General features: G+C 39.9%; 1 pseudogene; it reads left to right on the top strand.

Moving 5' to 3' along the window:
• Positions 1 to 3281: 3281 nt before the first annotated feature.
• Positions 3282 to 4924, top strand: LOC109372643 (small RNA 2'-O-methyltransferase pseudogene; annotated as a pseudogene).
• Positions 4925 to 5899: the final 975 nt, after the last annotated feature.

Genomic DNA, 5899 nt, shown 5'->3' with positions numbered 1-5899 from the left:
TTGTTTTTAATTTAGTCTTCTTTTTTTCAAACTTCCTTAGGTGAATCCATGGTGCATTGGGAGTCCCCAAGACCACTGTCGGGTTCAGTGATATACTAGGGAGACTTACAGGACTCAGCATATAGTCATAGTCATTGTTAAAATTTACTGCAATAAAAGGTACAAAGCAAAATTGCAAAGGTAAAAAGCACATGATGTGTAGTGTGAAGGAAACCAGGCACAAGCCTCCAAGAGTCTGCTCACAGTGGAGCTACACAGGCTGCACTCAATTTCCCCAGCAAGGAGTTGTGACAACACATGTGAAATGTGGTCTACCAGAGAAGTTCATTAGAGACTCAGTGCCCAGGTTTTCAGTGGGAGCTCATCACATAGGCACCTTCTGCATGGCACGTGCCAACATTCCAGACTACCAGAAAAGGGTGGTCAGCATAAACCACATTATTTACATAAACAGTTTAGGTCTAGTAAGACACTTTTATCAAGAAATTATGGCAACCCTTCTGAAATGTACGTTCCCAGATGCCAGTCAAGGGTCAACCATGTAACGAGGCCTAAGGATAACAGTCTGAGGCTTACTGTGTTAACTATTTTCTGTACAAATGTTTGAAACTTTTATTTTGTCTAATATAAACATTTAAAGCTTTATATTTCCCTCCAACCACTTTTTTAGTGACATCCTACAAATGTTGATACATTATGTTTTTATTTTTGCATTAAGTTCAAAATATTTTCTAATTTCCCTTCTGATTTCTGTTGACTTGTCTGCAACTTCACAGATCCTTTTATTTGTAGTGTCTTAGTTGCTATTAATTCCTTACTGTAAAATTTTTATTTCACAGATTGTATTTTTTTAGCTTTAGAAGTTCTGTTTGTTTCTTTTTTATGGTTTCTATTTATCCCTTCATTATATATATTTTAAATTCTTGAATATTTTTCTTCACTCTATGTTTTTTGTTTTTTTGTGTGTTTTTTTTTAGCTGAGCCATCCTGCCACCATTTGGCAGCTCAGCTCAGGCCGGGCATCGAACCGCTGTTGCTCAGAGCTCAAACTCTTGAGCAAGCTCTTAACCAATTGAATATTTTTATAATAACTATTTTAATCTATTTGTCTTCTAATTCCATTGTTTTTGTCATCTAGGTCTGTTTCTATTGAATTATTTTTCTTCTAGTGGTGGGTTCCATTTTCCTGCTTTTCTGCATGTCTAGGTGTTTTTGTTTGGGTGCTGGACATTGTGGTATTTCATTGCTAAGTGTTTGTATTTTGTTACCTTCTTTAAAAAGCATTAAAGATATTGCTTTGATGGGCAGTTAGTTTCCTTGTGGATCAAATTGCTCCTTTTGAGGCTCATTTTTAAGCTTTGTTAAGTTGATCAATGAGGCCTCTCTACTCCGACTGGTTCAAATGCAAAGTCTTTCATCCCTGTGTTAGCCCTGGTAGTTGTTAAACTCGTAGCTCTCTGGTTGTAATTTTTTCTATGATAGTTGGTCTTTGCCTGGTCCCATCAGGTCTCATCCTAGACACATACACCTTGTAATTCATTCTAAGGCTCAAGAGGACCCCTATACAGATTTCTGGAGCTTTCTCTGCCTAGCTAGCTCTGTCCACAACTTCCAGCAGCCTTAGCCTCCCCGTGCTCCAATCCCTGTCTCATTAGCTCAGTGAAGCTGCTGTGCCCCACTTGGATTCTCTCTTTGTTCAGTGGCCTGGAACATGTCTCCAATTAGAAAACTGAGATAATCATAGAGCTTACCTCATCTGTTTCCCTTCTTTCAGGAATTACTGACCTGTGCTTCTGTGTGAAAATAGGTGTTTCTATGTTTGTTCACGCCCCCCTCCCCGCTCTCTTTCTCTTTCTTTCTTTCTTTCTTTCTTTCTTTCTTTCTTTCTTTCTTTCTTTCTTTCTTTCTTTCTTTCTTTCTTTCTTTCTTTCTTTCTCTCCTTCCCTTCCTCCTCCTCTTTCTTTTTTTCCCTCTTCTTTTTATGGTGATGAGGCTAGTCTAATTACCAGTTACTCTATCATGGCTAGGAATGGACATCATTGACTCCCAGTCCAATGTTCATGACGAGTAAAATCACCAGAAGAGGTGTAAAAGAGGGAATCTTAAGAGAAGAGGCTGCATAGGGGAAAGTTGAGAGTCTGAGGCAAGTTCAGGGATGATGTATGTGGGGTATGTGAGGGGAGGGTTAGAGTCGAACAGAGGGATAGGCAGGAATATACAGTAATACCTCGGTTTGGGAGCATAATTCGTTCCAGAAACAAACTACTCGTATTGCAAGACATCACTCGTTTACCAAGTTAAAATGTGTTATTAAGTTGGTGCAAAAGTAATTGCTTTTACACTAACCTAATAGAAATGTTTGCTTGTCTTGCGGAACACTCACAAACTAAGTTACTTGCAATCCAAGGTTTCACTGTATTTGCAAAAGACCTTGAATGACAGTCTAGGAGTTTGCACATTATTCTGGAGGTCACAAGGAGGCTAAAGCTAGTTGTTGTTACTGTTGTTGTTATTATTATTATTATTACAACAATAACATGTAACAATTTATGTGCCAGGCAGTCATGACTCTAAGCTCTTTCCTTGGATTATCTCACTTTTGAAGCTCATGAGCTCCTCTAGCCAGCTCATGAAAGATTTCAATGTTATTAGGAATTGCCATGTGCCATGTGTTTATCTAAACACTTTACACAGTTATCTCAGTTAATCCTCACAATAACACTATGTGGTAGGAACTATAACTATGCCTATTTGACAGATCAAAAAAACTGGGGCACAGAGAGAACAAGTAGCAATTATGGGTGATTTTCCTTTCTTCCAAAATACCTTTTTAACATTATTATAGAGTAGTAATATTTTTACAATAAAAAAGAGCTGCATTTGGGGTACCCAGGTGCTCCACTGACTGCAGACACTGAATATCGGTGCATGTGGCCACCAGGCCTGGTGGACATGGCATTGCCTTTGGTCAAGTGGTACCTATGATGGTTTAAAATCATGTCCTCAAATTCCTTGACACTCTCCCATCAAAAAGTGGGCTTTAATTTTCTCCCTGTTCAATATGGGCCAGCTTTATTGACTTGACTCTAGTGGACAGAATATGGCAGAAATGATGCGGAGTGACTTTTGAGGCTACTTTTAGAAAGATAACTCTGCTGACTAGTCTTTGGCAGCTCCCAGTTTTGTTGTTTGAAGCGCTTCTTACTCCAAGCAGAGTCACTGCTGATTCCTAGAACTTGAAGGACACATCTGCATTTGTTTCAATGAAATTTAGAAACAAAATGGAACAGAGCAATAAAGAGCACAATAGTGTGGTTGATGGTAGTTTTCTAGTTCTCATCAAGATGGTAATTCAGTTTAGCCCTCCATTATATAGATAGTGTTACAACTTTGTTAAAGATCTAGTGGATTGGGCTAGCTGAGTGGCTCAGCTGGTTAAGAGTTGGCTTAAGAATGTGAGCTCTGAGCAACAGGGCTGCCGGTTCAATTCCCATATGGGCCAGTGATGCTGCGCCTGAGCTGAATTGTCGCTGAGTTGCCAACAGGTGGCAGGATGGCTCAGCTGGTGTAACAACAAGATTGCTTGTTCGATGGTGGGCTATGCCCACCTGCAACTAAGACTGATCTTGGCACCTTGAGCTGAGCTGCCACCCAGATGGCTCAGTGGATAGGGCGTGCACTCTTAATAACAAGGCTGCTGGTTCTACTCCAGCATGGGATGGTGGCTACGCTCTACCGCAACTAAGATTGAACACAGCACCTTGAGCTTAGAGGCCATGAGCTGCTGATGGGAAGCCAGATGGTGACTGGGGCCCTCCACAGTGAAGACTGAAGAACAACAACTTGGCTGGTCCCCTTCCCCAATTCCCCAATAAAATCTTTTTTCTTTTTAAAAAAGATCTAGTGGATCAACATAAACTCAACAAGGTTGCAGACTTGGGGTGTGGTAATGCTTTGCTCATGCAGGCACTTAAATGCCACAGTTGCATTGAACTGCTTGTTAGAGTAGATATCAATAAAGGTAAAATAGAATTGCAAAGGTGTGGGATGTTTCCATTCTCTGGGGATTATCTAAGTGCCTGGAATCTGAATTTATTTATTGTATCATGGTTCTGCTGTGCAGATAGACCCTTGTTTGTTTGAATTTGACTTAATAACAAGTATTGAATTAATAGAACATTTTGATCCCAGAGATCTGGCCAGGTTTCCCCAAGTCGTATTTGGGTACTTGTCTCTAGCCATGATTGTCATCAGCACACCAAATTCTGAATTCAAATCCCTTTTTCCAGCAGTGACCTTAAGAGATTCAGATCATAAATTTGAGAGGAACAGAAGGCAGTTTCAGAACTGGGCTTTAGGTGTGGCAAATTTCTACAATTACTCTGTGGGGTTTCCTGGTGTGGGGGAACCACCAGTGGGAGCTGGGAATGTTGGATACTGTACCCAGAAAGGGGTCTTCCGGAAAATTGGAGCAAAGACAACTGAATCATGCCTTGCAGGGTAGCGTAATGAATGTGTTTATAAAATTGTTTATACACTCTCATACCAGAGTTTACAGTGAAAAGAAGCCTGCAAACTTTGCATTGACAGATGAGGTGTCCTGACAAGTCCAAAGCTTGAGACGTAGATATGTCCTAAGTCTGAAAATACTACAGGATGAAGAATCTGATGAGTTAAATGACACTGGGCTCATCACATTTTTTGGACCAACTGTAACAGAACTTGAAAAACCCAACATAGAGAAGCCTCCCAAACCTTTCTGGTTTGGAAATAAGTTTTACATACCCTGGAAAGACTCATTGCTTATCCCAAGGTGAACCGCTTATGTGATAATGTAGATATAATGAGAGCACTCATTGCTAACTCAATGAGACTGAACCGTGGTGGTTCTGCAGTGAAGGTTGACCTGCATGATAATCAATGAGCCATCCTTCCTGAAATTCAGGGTCTTAGCAATAGTTGGGCTCATTTAGAATTTAAAATTGTGTAGTCATAATTTAAGTAACTTTTGATTTTGAAGTTATGTAAACTTGTTCTTTTAAAATATGTTTTATTTTGGGAAGGGTGTAGAGCCTTGGTTCATAATATACTTGTTTATGTTTTGTTGGAGTCATGTTGAATGTCATTAAAACATTTTTAAAGAAAAAAAAAGATAACTGCTTCTGCCTGACTTGTTCGCTTGTGACACATGCTTTGGGAGTCCTATTTTCTGTCCCTGTGGTTTTGCCTTTTCTAGAATGTCATATAAATGGAATCATCTAGTGTGTAGTCTGGTTTCTTTTAACATATTGCTTTTGAGATTAATCCATGTTGCTCTGTGTAACTGTAGTTTGGTCCTTTTTATTTCTGAGATGTTTTGTTAATTCACACATTTGATATTCATTTGTCCACCCCAGGGCTGGACACACAATGGGTGCTCAATAAATATGCAGTGAGTGGCTAAGCAGGTGAATGGAGGATGAAAGTGCGGACTTCTCTACAAATCTGCTAAAGCCAGGCTTTGATGGGGGTTGGAGGAGCCAAGGTGATGAGATTTTCTCAATACTCATTTATTATTCATTAATTCACATTGGACTTAGTGCCCAGGTCACATGTAGTAGGATTGGCTTGAGAGAGAATAAGTCTTGGAATGGGGTTCCAAGATGGTAGGGTCATCTTATATTTTATCAAAAAGATCTTAGCAGGTCAACCAACAACAAGGTTCCGGGTTGTATAAACCACTTCAAGTTTTCCCTCCCTTTGTAGAATAGGCAGTAGTAGAGAGAGGCTCTCAAGAACAACACATATTACTGAGTGCTAATATGTGGCCTTAATCAAGTCTCTCAATGGCCCTATGAGGTCAATTGAGGTCAATATTGTGATGCCCATTTTACAGGTAAAGCAACCAAGGCTCAGCAAA

The sequence above is a fragment of the Hipposideros armiger genome, unplaced genomic scaffold (assembly GCF_001890085.2).
Source record: "Hipposideros armiger isolate ML-2016 unplaced genomic scaffold, ASM189008v1 scaffold_652, whole genome shotgun sequence".
Taxonomy (NCBI): Eukaryota; Metazoa; Chordata; class Mammalia; order Chiroptera; family Hipposideridae; genus Hipposideros; species Hipposideros armiger.
This window is presented reverse-complemented; position numbering and strand designations above follow the sequence as displayed.